Raw genomic sequence first — 17,219 nt, 5'->3', positions numbered from 1 at the left:
AAAACAGACCTCAGGGTAAAGTGTTAGGAAAAGATCTTCCAATAAAACAGAAACAAGAAACAAGCAGGTGTAGCTATCCTAATATCTATCAAGTTAGACTTCAAACAAAAATCAAATAAAAGAGATGAAGAAGGTCATTTCATATTCATCACAGGAGAAATCCATCAGTACAAAAATCTCAGTTCTGAACATCTATGCCCCAACTACAAAGGCACCCACATTTATAAAAGAAACACTACAATAACTCAAAGCTCACATATAGCCTTACACACTCATAGTGAGAGACTTCAATACCCCACTCTCACCACTAGACAGGACCACCAGACAGAAACTTAACAAAGAAACAGAAAGGACTAACACAAGTTATGTCCTAATTGGGTTTAACAGACATCTATAGAACATTTCATCCAACACAAAAGAATATACCTTCTTCACATTTCCACATGGAATCTTCTCTAAAATCAACAACATGCTAGGTGACATAACAAACCTCAACAGATACAAAAAATTTGGAATAGTCCCCTGTATCTTATCAGACCACCATGCTTTAAAGTTGGAATTCAACAACAATATAAATTGCAGAAACTCTACAAAGTCATGGAAACTGAACAACACATAATTGGACCAGACCTGGGTCAAGGAAGAAATAATGAAAGAAATTAAAGATATCCTAGAATTCAATGAGATTGAAGACACAACATACTCAAATTTATGGAACACTTTGAAAGCAGTGCTAAGAAGAAAGTTCATAGCCCTAAATGCCCACATGAAAAAATTGGAGAATAGTCACATGAGAGAATTAACAGCACAATTGAAAGCTCTAGAACAAAAAGAAGCAAACTCACCCTGAAGGAGTAGACAGCAGGAAATAATCAATTTGAGGGCTGAAATCAGTAAGGTGGAAACTAGGAAAACAATACAAATAATCAATGAAACAAAGAGTTGGTTTTTCGAGAAAATAAACAAGATAGACAAACCATTATCCAAACTAACCAAAAAGCAGAGAGAGAGAGAGAGAAAAGAGAGAGAGTGAGAGAGAGAGAGAACATGCAAATCAATAAAATAAGAAATGAAAAGGGGGTCATAACAACAGACTCTCAGAAAATTCAGACAATTTTCAGATCATACTTTGAAAACCTGTACTCCACAAAATTTGAAAATTTAAAGGAAATAGACAAATTTCTGGATAGGTATAACTTACCAAAATTAAATCAAGAACAGATAAGCAACTTAAATAGACTTATAACCCCTAATAAAATAGAAGCAGTCATCAAAAGCCTCCCAACCAAAAAAAAAAAAAAAAAAAAAAAAAAAAAAAAAAAAGGCCCAGGGCGAGATGGTTTCAGTGCAGAATTTGACCAGAAATTCACAGAGCTATTACCAATACTCCTCAAGTTGTTCCACACAATAGAAGCAAAACGTTCATTACCAAACTCTTCTTATGAGACTACAATTACCTTGGTACCTAAGCAGCACAAACACACAACTAAGAAAGAGTACTACAGACTCAAATCCCTCATGTACATTGATGCAAAAATACTCAATAAGATACTGGCACATTGAGTCAAATAAAACATCAGAGAAATCATCCACCATGACCAAGTAGGCTTCATCCCAGGGATGCACAGGTGGTTCATCATATGAAAATCTATTAATCTGAACCATCATATAAACAAACTGAGAAAGAAAAATCATATAATTATCTCATTAGATGCTGAAAACGCCTTTGACAAAATCCAACACTTTTTCATGACAAAAGTCTTAGAGAGATCAGGGATAACAGGACCATACCTACACATAATAAAAGCAATACACAGTAAACCAACAGCCAACATCAAACTGAATGGAGAGAAACTCAATGTGATTCCTCTAAAATCAGGAATAAGACAAGACTGTCCACTCTCTCCATATCTCTTCAATATTGTACTTGAAGTTCTAACTAAAGCTATAAAGCAACAAAAGAAGATCAAGGACATACAAATTGGAAAGGAAGAGGTCAAGCTGTCACTATTCGCAGATTATATGATAGTTTACATAAGCGACACAAAAAACTCTTCCAGGGAACTCCTACAGCTGATAAACACATTCATTAAATTAGTAGGATAAAAGATTAACTAAAAGAAAAAAATCAGTAGTCCTACTATATACAGACAATAAAGGGGCTGAGAAAGAAATCAGAAAAAACATTAATCTTCACAATAGCTACAAACAACATAAAGTATCTTGGGGTAACACATACCAAACAAGTGAAAGAACTATATACCAAGGACTTTGTGTCTTTAAAGAAAGAAATTAAAGAAGATACCTGAAAATGGAAAGATCTCCCATGCTCTTGGATAGGTAGGATAAACATAGTAAAAATGGCAATGTTGCCAAAAGCAATCTACAGATTCAATGCAATCCCCATTAAAATCCCACCACAATTCTTCACTGACCTGGAAAGGATAATATTCAACTTTATATGGAAAAACAAAAGTCCCAGGATAGCCAATATAATCCTGTACAATAACAGAACTTCAGGTGGTGTCATATTCCCAACTTCAGTATAGATCTATAGTCCTGAAAACAGTTTTTATGGGCACAAAATAGACAGGTAGACCAATGGAATCAAATAAAAAATCATGATATTAACCCATACACATACAAACAACTGCTTTTTGACAAAACAGATAAAAGTATACAATGGAAAGAAGAAAGCATCTCCAACAAATGGTGCTGGCACAACTGGATGATGGTGTGTAGAAGATTGCAGAGAGACCCATGCCTATTGCTATGTGCAAAACTGAAGTCCAAATGGGTCAAAGACTTCAACATAAATCCAACCACACTGAACCTTTTAGAAGAGAAAGTGGGAGGTACCCTTAAACAAATTGGTTCAGGAGACTGCTTCATGAACACACACTGAGATCAACAATGAATAAATGGGACATCCTCAAACTGAGAAGCTTCTGTAAGGAAAGGACACAGTTAACAAGACCATACTTTTCCAGAGTGGGAAAAGATCTTCACCAAACCCACATCTGACAGAGGGCTGATCTCTAAAATATACCAAGAACTCAAGAGACTAGTCACCAAAACACCAAATAATCCTATTACAAAAGTGGGGTACAGAACTGAATAGAGAATTCTCATTAGAGGAATCCAAACTGGTTGAAAGACACTTAAGAATGTGCTCAACATCTCTAGCCATCACGGAAATGCAAATCAAAGAACTCTGAAATATATCTTACTCCTGTTAGAATGGTTAAAATTAGAACCACCAATGATAGCTTATGCTGGAGTGGATGTGGAGAAAGGGGAACACCCCTCCTCTTCTGGTGGGAGTGCAAACTTGTACAGCCATTTTTGAGATCAGTATGGTAGTTCCTCAGGAAAATGGGATCCAGTCTACCAAAGGTCCTGACAATTCCACTCTTAGGTATACCCAGTGATCCACATCCATGCAACAGAGACATCTGTTCAATTATGTTCATAGCAGCATTATTTGTAATAGCAAGAACCTGGAAACAACCTAGATGCCCCAAAACTGAAGAATGGATGAAGGAAATGTAATACTACTCAGTGGGGGAAGGGGGTAATGAAATCTTGAAATTCACAGGCAAATGGGTAGAACATGAAGAAACCATCCTGAGTGAGTTAACCCAGTCACAAAAAGTGGAACATGGTATGTACTCATTCATATATGGATTTTAGGCAAAGAGCAAAGGATCAGCAGCCTATAATTCAGAGAAACTAGGATACATGGAGTAACCTAAGAAATTCATACAAGGTTCCTCACAGAAGGGGAAAGGAACAAGATCACCTGAGCTTATTGGGTGTCAATGGGAGTGGCAGTGAGTTGAAAGAAAGTTAGGAGAAAAAGAAGGGGAGGAGAGGAGAACATGTGGGACCAGGAAAATTGATTCGGGGGACAAAGAGACAAGAACAAACAAACAAACAAAAAACAAAAAGAGATACCATAATAGAGGGAGCCATTATAGGTTTAACGAGAAAACTGACAATAGAGACATGTCCAGAAACCTACAAGTGTGACCCCAACTAACAATCCAAGTAATAGTGGAAAGGCTACCTTGAATGCCCTTACCTGATAATGACATTGATAACTAATTTGTATGCCATAACAGAGCCCTCATCTAGTAGCTGATGGAAACAGAAGCAGATACCCACAGCCCAACACTAAGCTGAATTCTTGGAATCCAGTTTCAAAGAAGGAGGAGTGATAAGAAAAGGGTTCAAGACCAGGCTACAGAAACCCACAGAGACAACTGACCTGAACAAGTGGGAGCTCATGGACCCCCAAACTGATAGCTTGGAAACCAGCATTGTACCCACTCAACCCCCTGAACATGGATCTCAGTCAGAAGGCCTGGGCAGACTAAGGGACATCTGACAGTGGAACCAGGATGTAGCCATGGTGCTCGAAAGGACTTTGGGAGCACATTCTCCATGGAGGGATGCTCCCTTAGCCTAGAGGCAGGAGGGAGGGCTCTAAATCCTACTCCAAATAACCTGAAAGATTTTGATGATCCCTCATGAAAGGCAACACCATGCCTATGGAGTGGAGGCCATAATGGGGTGGAAGGTGGTGTAGGGTGTATGAGAGGGAGGGAGATGGAACTGGGATTATATGTAAAATAAGAAAAAATAATAAATATTAAAAAAGGTAACTAGGCAAGTCAGTAAAAACAAAACAAAACAAACAAACAACAACAACAACAATGACAAAATAATCAACTTCATCTGGCAAAACAGAAACCCATGGTAATCACACAACCACGTACAATAATGGAACATCTGGGTCCATCACCATCCCTGACTTCAAGCTCTACTATAGAGCTATAGTAGTAAAACCAATTTTTTTTACTGGCATAAAAACATTGATGGATCAATGGAATCAAATCAAATGTCCTGATATTAATCTGCACATCTATGAACACCTGATTTTTGACAAAATACCTAAAATTGTACAATGCAAAAAAGAAAGCATCTTCAACAACATGTGCTGGCATTAACTGGATATCAGCATGTAGAAGGATGCAAATAGTTCCATATATATATATATATATATATATATATATATATATATATATATGCATGAGTATGTATATACATACTCATGCACAAAACTCAAGTCCAAATGGATAACTGAACCTCATAGAAGAGAAAGTTGGAAGTAGCCTTGAATTCATTGGCACAGGAGTCTACTTCCTAAACATAACACCAGTAGCACAGACACTGAAATCAACAATTAATAAATGGGACCTCCTGAATCTTAGAGGCTTTTGTAAGGCAAAGGAAATTATCAATAACAGAAAATGACAGCCTACAGAATGGGATAAGATCTTCACCAATCCCACATCTGAGAGAGGGCTGGACTCCAAAATATACAAAGGACTCAAAAGAACTAGAGATTAACACACCAAATAATCCGATTTAAAAATGGAGTACAGATCTAAACAGAGAATTCTCAACCAAAGAATCTCAAATGGCTGACACTTAAGAGAGTGCCATCAGGGAAATGCAAATCAAAATGACTCTGATATACCACCTTACACCTGTCAGAATGGGTAAACACCATTGATAGCTTACGAGGGAGAGGATGTGGAGTAAGGGGAACACTCCTCCACTGCTACTAAGAAGGCAAACTTGTACCACCATGTTGGAAATCAGTATGACATTTTCTCCAAAAATTGGGAATCAATGTACCTCAACACACATTGATACCACTCTTTGGCATATTTGCAAATGATGCTGACTCATACTACAAAAACATTTACTCAACTATGTTCATAGTAACATTATTCAAAGTAGCCAGAATCTGGAAGCAACCTAGATGGCCCCCAATAGAAGAATGGGTAAAGAAAATGTTGTAAATTTATACAAATTAATACTCAGTATTAAAAAAAAAAGACCTGGTGAAATTTGCATGCTAATAGATGAAATTAGAAAAAAAAAAAAAAAAAAACACCCTGAGTGAGGTAACCCAGACCCAGAAAGACAAACAAGGTATGTACTCACTCACAAATAGACAAGATCTCCTGAGAAAATTGGGTGCTTGTTAGGGGGAGAAGTGGAAGTGGAGGAGAACATGAGGGAATGGAATGGTGTGATTGAGATAGGGGAAGGAAAAATATATTTTGAATGAGGGATTCTTTGTGGGGCTAGCAAGAAACCTGGCACTAAGGAAATTTCTAGGAATCCACAAGAATGACTCCAGCTAAGACCCTAAGCATTTGTGGAGAGGGTGCCTGACCTGGCCTTCCCCTGTAATCAGATTGATGACTATGTAGATTATCATCATAGAACCTTAAACCAGCAATTGGTGGAAGCAGATGCAGAGATCCATAGCTAAGCACTGGGTTGAGCTCCCAGAGTCTAGTCAAAGAGAGGGAGGAATGATAATATGAGCAAAGGGGCAATACCATTTTGGGGGCATGCACAGAGACAGCTCACCTGAGCTTGTGGGAGCTCACTGACTCTGGGATGACAGCTGGAGATCCTGCATTGGACAGAACTAGGTCCTCTGAATGTGGATTACAGTTGTGTGGCTTGGGCAATCAGTCTGTGGGGCCACTGGAAGTGGGATCAGAATTTATCCCTAGTGCTTGAACTGGTTTTTTGGAGCCAGTTCTCTGTGGAGGGATGTCTTTCTCAATCTGAATACACGGAGGGAGGATGTGGGGGTGGGGGAGGCTTGGTCCTGCCTCAAAGTGATATGCCAGTCTTTGTTGACTTCCCACAGGAAGCCTTACCCTCTCTGAGGAGTGGAGAAGGGCTGGGGTGGGGGGAAGTTGGTGAACAGGAGGAAGAGGGGAGTGGGAACTAGTTGTATATAAAATGAAAGGAAGATTGTTTTAATATAAGAAAAATGGTAAAAATGATAATCCATAATGTAAAAAGTACTTGGCAGATCTGGTGAAAATATGAGGATTAAAAAACAACTTAACATTGTATTTATATACTTATATGTGTGCTTGTGTGTGTGTGTGTGTAGGCAGACACTTGCCATGGCATGAATATTGTGACAAAGTGTAGAAGGTTGTTCTGTCCTTTCCCTTTGTGAGTATAAGTGATTACACTGAGGTCAGCCTTGGTGGCAAGTGCCTTTACCTGATGAGCCATCTTGCTGGCCTGTCTAAAAGCTTTCATTTAGAACTAGCAATTGCATTTTGGGAACAAACTTTAATACTGTGTTACATTGAAATACTCTTGTCAGCATTTCCCCTAAATACTTTGTTTATAAATACTTAAATTAAAATATGTATATTCTGCAAAATATTCAATATACAAAAATTATCTGCATGCATCTGTATGATGACCTTTAGGTAGACATTTCATAAAAACTTTGAAATGTATTGAATTCTCTTTTGTTGCTTGATTCAACTAAAAGCATGTTAACAATTGAAGCTAGGCATATTTCTTGCTTCTTTTCTCTTCATTTCGAGTATAATTATGGAAATTGAAGGGCTAATGTAACATGAAATATTTACACAATAGTAACAAAAATATTAAAACAACAGGATAGATGAAGAAAAACTGGGTCTGGGGTTAAGTAACATTTCCAGACAGATGAAAACCCTGAACTGGGAGTTGAAAATAAATAAAATTTTGGTGGGGAAAGGTCAGGCAGTGTGAAGTCAAAAGTATTCTGCACAAGGAAGAATTTAATTCAATAGCTTAGTAACACAAATGGAAAAATGACACATGGGAGAGAATTCAGATGAATTAAGGCATGTTGGTAGGAACAGATGAGATGTACATACAGTTCAAGGGAAGGATATTATTCAGAGAAAGAGATCAGAAAACAAAGATCCTTTGCCTTCCAAGGAATCTGGCTTTATTTCTTAATATATACAATATGAAGTTTTGGAGGCTGATGTATTCAAATTTCTGGTAGGGAAGGTAGGTAAGTAAGAGACTAGGTAGTGTCTGAGGGTATGGATGGTTGTGCTATGTGATTCAGGGGAAGCACAGAGCTGAAAGGAGAGGACTGACAGAAGAGAGACATGGAGAAAGAAAGGCAGACAGGCAGAGAAAGAATGATACAAATTGGAGCAGGAATAGCAATCTTTAGGCAAGTGATATTTTATTGCAGAAATTAGAAGATGTTAAATCTGAATCTCATTCTATGCTCAGATGTTTATTGAAAACTGTGTACCATGTAAGTGTAGCACACAAAGATGCATATATGAATAGCTTGTTCTCAGAAAGAAAACTCTTAGTGAGAAAAAAGGATGGCTGTTCACTTAACTGGAAAGTCACAAGTATTAGTTGAAAATAGCTGTATTTGTGTAATGTGTCCTGACACTTCTTAGATTACTTAATGTAATAAATCTCAGGTAATGTCAGTTCACTGAGATTCATATTGCCTTGCTGGTTTTGTTATAATTAAAAGTATCTTCATCCACTTAAAAAGTGTCTGGTTCGTCGTCTAGTGCTACAAAGTGCTTTGTGTTTTTTTTTTTTTTTTGGAGTGGGAGCTAGATGTGTGTTTCAGGAAGGAGCAGAAGAACTCCTTAGACCCTTAGACCTTAAGCGTGTTTCATGTTGTTGAGACCGTGTTAACTAAAAGGAGATTTGAGGGAGGTGAGACAATTAAGCAGTGGAGGACATAAGAGAGAGGCATGGGCCACAACTCTTAGAATTTCAGGTTCGATCTTTAAGTTGGGAGATGTCAGGTAGCTGACAATAACAGGAAAATGCAGGATTTGAGGGTAAACTGTTGGGTGAAATATAAAGCGTTACATCTGGGGTTTGTAAGTAGCGTGAAATGTTGACTGTACAGATAATAAATAGTGGATTAAAATATAAATTAGATGTCAAAGAATTCTAATGTTTTAAAATATTTAATATGTACTTGATATTTGTTCAAGTAATAATTCTATTACACTTTGAAGTAATTTTCAAAATTTAAATTTGTTCTGATTAAAATACTGATAGCTACAGTTTTAAATTTGCAAGGAAGTGAAGGCCTTCACAGTGCTTGGCACAGTCTGGTTAAACTACAGTGCCTGACACTACACACTACTGCCACCTGCTGACAATATACCACTAGTGCATGATAATTAAAAAGCAATGAGCAAGTGATCCTCCCTCTGGGAGCACACAGTTTTCAACATCAACGTTATTAAGTTTACTTGAGGAATAAGCCTGTAACATCTCTTTATTGATTTTATATGAAGATGTGGTTGATGATTCTGTTCATGTTGTTCACGATTCAATGTTGCCTAATTGAGGCTATTATCTTCAGAAAATATTGTTTGGAAATAAAAACAACAGAAAAGATAACTTACAGCAGGAAAACATGATATATGCCTATATTTAAACCTCATTAAGTAGTGAGTAAATGCATATTAAGATATTATTTTTCTCTATCAAAATTAAACAAAACAAAAGGCCTTGCTGCTGTTTTAAAGAGGGTGTATCTTCAAAAATTGTCCATGGGAAATTAAATTGAAAATAATATTTTGTTTATTTTTAAATTTTATTTGTAAAGCTTTAAGCTTATAGAAATTTGCAAGAAATATTAGTATAAGGAACAATTCTAATAACCTTTACATTCGTCTATTATTCTCATTCGGGGTCTTTTGCTTTATCTCATAGGACCATTTGAGGCTCAGGTGTATTGATGGCTATCCTTACTTGAAATTTTCAGTGTATACTTCCTAAGAATAGGGACACTTTCTTACAAGTCTACAGTATAGTTATTGATTTGGTGAATTAACATTGATGCAATAATTTCTAATTGGCCATCATTTTGTAAACACACTGAATACCTTTTGTATTGATTTTCTTTTTTTCTATCAATACAGGATGTGTGTTAAGATCAGCATTTGCATTTAGTTTTTAACTCTTTATCTCCATTTAATCTGGAGTACTTTCACAGTCCTCAGTTATCTTATATCACTTTGACATCTTTCAAGGATTCTATGCTTTGTGCATGCGTACACTGCCCTCACTGTTAGATTGCATTGTATCTTCTCTACTGAAACCGATGTGATGTCATGCTTGGTCTTTGACTTATCACATTTGGAGACAAATCATATCCATTTCCCCCTTCTCACAGGAAAGGCTAATTTTGTTTACCTCATCGGGGGTGTGGTGGGGTGATTTCTTGACCGAGTAACCCTTTTCCCTGTAGAAAACCATAGAGAGTTCTCTCATCTTTATAACAATTTTCCTCAGATGTAGTACCCACTGGTAGTTCTTGTTATTTCAATGCAGGCTGTGATGAGGCCTGTAGTCCCATCACAGTTGTCCTTCAGCATTCCACTGTCAGTAAGAACTCTGCAAACTCCTCCATTTGTCTGATGATTCATTAATACACCTCTTCACTATTGTTCTTGTTGTTCTAGCAGAATTCTCTTCAAAATCCATCTTTTTTATGTTACAGATGAAAAAAAATAAAAAGTGCTTATATATTACACTTTGTGTTTTATAAACTCTGTTAATACTTTTGCCAGTAATTTCACATTAGTTGATATTGAACCTCCTTAGTCTCTTGCACAGCTACATGGCACCCCAATAATTATTTCTAATAGAGAAGCACATAAAATTCTTTAAAATGTTTACACTATTTGGCCAGGTAATTTTAGTTTAGGAGGTCTCTCTTAAAAAGAAACTCTCAGAGTGGCAGATCAGGATTTATGTACCAAGATGTTCAGTACAGCATTATGGAAATGTGAAAATTTAGAGATAATTTTATTGGTTTCCATTACAGTAATGGATAATGTGTCCACATAATGAAGTGCTGTAATCATTGTAAAGGCTTGTGTTAAGTTAAGCAGATTTCCAAATTATCTGTGTAGGGTATGGTCATGCACCCATGCCAGTGCGCCTTAGGCAGAAGGATAACAGCCTCTAGAACATCCTGGTGACAGAGAAAGTTCCAGATAAGATGAAAGTATATCTCACTGATGTGAAGTTCACAGAAGTAATTTCAAGAAAATGTGCTCAAGTGACAAAAACAAAAAACAAAAACAAAAACAAAAAAGCTATTTCTGAGGTCTGAGTTCTAGTGATCTTTTCTCATATTTTTGTATTTTCCAACATTTGTATTATTTTCAGAGAAAACTGAAATTAATTATGACATGAAGCTTTTCCCTTGGACAGACACTAAACACTGTGAATCATTACATTTCTTTATTACATACCTTTTCTATATATTTATGTACTTCTGTTTACATATATGAGTGTTCTGTCTGCATGTAAGTAGACAGACCCTTGCAACTGGAGTTACAGCACGCAGGTGCTGGAAAACAAATCCCTGTGCTGGGGTACTCCTAATCACAACCACTGCATTGTCTCTCCATCCCCAATTCTCTTTTTATACCTGATTTCAGTTACCAAGACTGATTTTCAAAATCTATAAAACAAAACTTCCCAGTTTCTCTTAGTTCTTTTATCCCTTTCATTGATTTGAAAAATGAGGTTTAACCGTTTATATGTTTTGCTGAAATTTATCCTAAAAGTCATTTCATTTTATATTTACTTTTTCTCATACATTACATTCTGTTCATAGTTTCCCCACCCTGCACTCCTAATCTTCCCCAGATCCACCCCTTTTCTGTTTCCCTGGGAGGCCTGCCTTTGCTTTTTAAGGGAAACAGAAGAGGTCTGAAAGAGTAGGCACAATCCCTTATATTGTTGTTGGATGAGGCAACCCAGTAGGAGGAAAAGGATTCTAAGCACAGGCAAAGAGTCAGAGGCACCTCACACTCCCACTGTTAGGAGTCCCACAAGGATACCAAGCTACACAACCATAATGCCTATATATAGTACCTAGGTTAAACCCATACAGGGTCTGAATTTGTCACTTCCATCTCTGTGAGCCTCTATGGTTCCAGGTTAGTTGATTCTGTGGGTTTTCTTTTGGTGTCCTTGATCTTTCTGCCTCCTATAATCTTTCCCCAGGAATCCCCAAGCTCTGCCTAATGTTTGGCTATGGGTCTTTGCAAGTGTTTCCATCAGTTGCTGGATAAAGGCTCTATGGCAACAATTGGGATAAGTACCAATGTATGAGTATAGCAGAATATAATTAGGAATCATTTTAGTGACTTTTATTTTTGTCAGTAATGCTTCATTCTGTCTTGGGCCACTGGGCTGTTCAGCCTCTGGTTCTGGGCCATGAAACAGTGTCAGGCATGGGCTCCTATGTAAGAAGTAGGTTTTCTTTCCACCGCTGGTCTTGTCCCGCCACTGAGCTAGCCCCAATTAACTCTATATTTGATATAATGCTGTTGGCCAGGTACTAGTTTCTTATCGGCTAGCTCTGTCTTAAGAATTAGCCCATTTCTGTTGATCTATGTATTTCCACGTGGTCTCATCTTTCCGGAGAGGGTCTGGCGTTGTGCTTTCCCTGGTCTCTACATCTTGACTCCTCCCTACTACTTCCTCGAATCCTCCTTGTCTCCTAGTCCCGCCTATCTTCCTTTCCTATTGGCCAATAGTGCTTTATTCATTAACCAGTATGAGTAACATATTTACAGAATGATATCTCCCATCATCTCCTCTTTTCTGTCTAAAATAATAGGAAGGGTTTTAACCTTAGCATATACATATATGTGATATGTATATGTGATATATAATATATATCAAAACAGTTATCAAGTAAGAATCACAGTTAACAATATTTATTCCATTAACATTTAACAAGACTTAAGAAAATATTCCATCATCTATTCTTTGTGAGTCTAAAGACCTATATGTAACTTATCTTTAAGCCTAACTAAGGAAAACTATAACCATAACTATCTGTCTTCAACACCTTCAAAGACCACAGATGGACAGTATATAAACTCTAGAAATGGCAGAGATAACTCACTGCCTGGCCAGTCACCCGAAGTTCTTCTGTAATCTTCCATCTTCAGCCCATAGGCTATAGTGTGTCTGGCAGACTCTTCAGCAAAGCAGGAAACTTTAAACTGTCTTCTTGTATTGGCAGTTTGTCAGTCATTTTTCTCTGTGTCCTGCAGACTGTCTGGCAGACTCTTCCATGAAGCAGGAACTCTGTAGCAATGTCCATCTTGCATCAGCAGTCACTTTTCTGTGGGTCCTGCATATCCAGTTTATACAGCATAAAGTCAAACAGTCCAGATAAGAGCAGTATCTTGTCCAAATGGCTAGTCTTGCGATATTGGAAGTAAACTTCATAACGCGTTTCTTCGATGTCCATCTTCCTTTCTGACACAGGTGGTGTTGCCAGGAGCATTTATATCTCACTGTCAAGAAAAACCCTAAATCATTTTAAATGCCATATTCTGTAGGTCTTTGAAAGGTTTGAAGAATGCCTATTTATCTCAAATACATCTCGAAACCTAAGTAACTTAACTCTAAGTTTTGACTATTATAGGTAATTATCTATAATATGTACTACATTATACATTACATTTCTTAATGAACTATATAAACACAATACCTAAACAAAAGGAGAAAGGAGAAATATACACATCACAAAATTGACCTTAAATTGTATCAATAAATGAAAATTCATTCTAAAACAAAATATTCATATCTATACCATAATCCCCTTTTTACCTTTAAAAGATATTGGTTGTGGTCATTAACCATTTATAACCAAGCCCACTTAAATGAAAACAAACATTTATAAACAATATTTGGGAATTAGGGTATCATTCTTTCCAAACTGCTTCCTGCTGGTAGGGGACGCTGTCATGGGTATCCTAAAAAGATGAAGAAATCCTGGCTGTAGTCTGCAAGGCTGCCTTGTTTAAACTATTTTGAATGTTGGATCACTAGGAACTCTGTTTCAGGGGGTCTGGCTTGCTCAAACCACATTAGTCTGGAAGGAATCCACAACTTTTCATTTTCTGTGGAAACAAAACAGCAGTCAAAAGATACAAAGACAATATAATACTATACAGTATCCAGATTCTCTCCATCTTTACATGGCTTTTTTATTACTCTGTTTCTGTTCTATTTTTTTTTTTTTATTTTTTGAGACAGGGTTTCTCTGTGTAACTTTTATCTGTCCTGGAATTCACTCCATGGACCTGGCTGGCCTTGAACTCACAGAGATTCCACTGCCTCTGCCTCCTGAGTGCTGGGATTAAAGGCATGTGCCACCACACCCAGTTCCTCTTTGTCTTTTTAAAACCATTTTATTCTATTTTTCTCCCATGTCTACGTATATTTTAAAACACACTGCGAACCTTTAGAGGCTTTTCTTAATATGAATCTGTCTTTACTGTAAATGTTTATCTTTTTCTAGCCACCAGTCTTTTATCTGGTAAACAACAACATTGCTAAAATGAAAGTCATAGTTGTTTTTGTGGCGGTTTATCAAAGATGGCAGTGACTATTTTACCGCCAGCACTGAGAGCTGTGGTCACTGCCTTGGTCTACACTGCCATCCAGCTGCATGTTGCCGGCTTGGAGATGTGGTTACTGCCATTGCCAGCTCTTATACACACCAATAAATTGTTAGCAGTGTTTTTTTTTTTTTTTTTTTTTTTAAGCCGTGCGGGTTTTTTGCAGCTTATGCTGAGTCAGGAATCTTCCCTTAAAGGAGCCTCGCAAATATCTGTTTGTCTCTCGCAAAGCAGAGTCCAACCCAGAAGAATGCTGCTACCAAGAAACCTTGCTTGTCTCTGTTCTTTTGTTTCTAAAACCCTTTTTAAAGCTTTTGTTAAATTTTAAGTGGAAGGTCTTATTAGCCATATGGGCGCCATATGTAAGGAGTAAGGTTTTTCCGTTGGCCGCTGGTCTTGTCCCGCCCCCGCGCCAGACCCAAATAACACACTGAGACTCTGTATTTGACATAATGCTGTTGGCCAGGTACTAGTTTCTTATTGGCTAGCACTGTCTTAATTATTAACCCATTTCTCTTAATCTATGTATTTCCACGTGGTCTTACCAGAAAGCTGGCTGGCGTCCTGCTTTCTCCAGACTCTCCATCTTGACTCCTTCTTAGTACTTCCTCTTGTGGTCTGGGCCTCCGTTGGCCAGTTCTGTAAGTTCTGAGCCACAATTACTCCAGCTCATCTTGAAGGCAGGACAGATCTTAAGTTTTTGTGTTGGGTTGATGTCCCAGTCCCATATTAGGAGATTTGCCTGGTTATAGAAGTTGCCTAGTTAAGTATCTGTATCTCATATTACTAGGAGTTTCCCCCATTATTAGAAGTCTTTGCTACAGTCACTCTCATTGATTCCCTGGAGTTTCTACTGCAATTAGTTTCTACACTGTTCCCCAAATAGTACCCAATTCCAGCTGTCTCTCCCAGTACTCTGTCTCTATCCCCCCACCGCTGACTGATCCTTCCTGTTCCCATTTCCACCTGCTGCCAGTCCAACCACAAAATATATTCTATCTTCCCATCCCAAGGGGATCCATGTGTCCCACCTTGACCCCCTACTTGTTATCTAGCCTAGGTCAGTGGATTTTAGCAAGATAATCCTTTATTTAACAGCTAATGTCCACTTATAACTGAGTATATATCAAGTTTGTCTTTCTGGGTGTGGGTTAACTTACTTAGGATTATTTTTTTCTAGTTCCATCATTTGCCTGCAAATTTCACGGTGCCATGTTTTTTAACAGCTGTGTAATAACCCATTTTGTAAATGTTCCACATTTTCTTTATTCATTCTTCTGTTGTGGAACCTAGGCTGTCTCCAGCTTCTGGCTATTATGAATAATGCTTCTGTGAACATAGTTGAGCAAGTGTCCTTTGGGTATATGCCCAAGAATGCTGGGTCTTGAGGTAGGTTGATTCCTAATTTTCTGAGGAAATTTTCTGAATTCCATAGTGGCTGTACAATTTTTCACTCCCACCAGCAATGGAGAAGTGTTCCCTTACTCCATATTCTCTCCAGCATAACTGGTCACTTTTGTTATTGCTCTTAGCCATTCAGACAGATGTAAGATGGAATCTCAAAGCAGCTTAGATTTGAATTTCCCTGATGGATAAGGGTATTGAACATTTCTTTTAGTATTTCTCAGCCATTTGATTTGTTTATGTCTAGTGTCTTTAATTCTTTATATATTTCAGATATTAGCCCTTTGTTGGATGTGGAGTTGGGGAAAATCCTTTCCCATTCTGTAAGCTGATGGCTTGTCTTACTGACAGTGTCCTTTACCTTACAGAAGCGTTTTCAGTTTCCTGAGGTTCCAGTTATTAATTGTCAGTCTTAGTGCCTGCACTACTGGTGTTGTGTTCAGAAAGTTGTCTCCTATGCTAATTCATTCAAGGCTGTTCCTCACTTTCTCTTCTATCAGGTTTGGTGTATCTAGATTTATGTTGAGGTCTTTGATCCACTTTGTCTTGAGTTTTGTACATGGTGATAAATATGGATCTATTTGCATTCTTCTGTATGCTGACATCCAGTTAGACCAGCATCATTTGCTGAAGACGTTTCTCTTTTCCTCCATAGTGTCATTTTGGCTTCTTAAAACAAAAAACAAAAAACAAAAAACAACAACAAAAAAAAAAACAAACAAAACCAAAGCCAAGTGTTCATAGGTGTGCAAACTTATGCCTTGGTCTTTGATTGGATTCCATTGATCCACTTGTTTATTTTTGTACCAATTCCATAAAGTTTTCATAACTAGAGTTATGTAGTAGACCTTGAAATCAGGGACGGTGATACCTCTGGAAGTTCTTTTATTGTATAGGATTCTTAAAATTAATTTTTATTTAAATTAAAAACCATCTTATTTTATAAACCAATCCTAGTTCCCTCTCCCTCTCATCCTCTCATTTCCCCTACCATCTCCCCTTCCCACCCCTATCTACTCCTTAGGAAGATTTTTACTCCATGGGGATCAAAGTCTGTAACATCATTTGGGGCAGGACCTAGGCCCTCCCCCATGTATCTAGGCTGAGAGAATGGGCTCCCAAAGCCCATTTGTGCACTAGGGATAAATACTGTTTCCACTGCCAGAGGCCCCATAGGCTGCCCAAGTCCCCCAGCTGACACCCATGTTCAGGGGGCCTAATTTGATCTTATGTAGGTTCTCTAGTTGTCAGTCTAGGGTTCATGAGCTCCCATTTGCTCAGGTCAGGTGTTTCCACAACATGGTCCTGTGTCCTTTGCTCATCACCCCCCCCCCCTTTCTACAACTAGATTTGAAGAGTTCAGCTCAGTGCTTAGCTGTGAGTCTCTGGTTCTGCTTCTATGAGCTACTGAATGATGGCTCTATAATGGCATTTAAGGTTGTTATCAAACTCATTATAGGAGAAGGCCATTTAAGGTAGCTTCTC

Source organism: Phodopus roborovskii, unplaced genomic scaffold (assembly GCF_943737965.1).
Source record: "Phodopus roborovskii unplaced genomic scaffold, PHOROB, whole genome shotgun sequence".
Lineage (NCBI taxonomy): Eukaryota > Metazoa > Chordata > Mammalia > Rodentia > Cricetidae > Phodopus > Phodopus roborovskii.
This window is presented reverse-complemented; position numbering follows the sequence as displayed.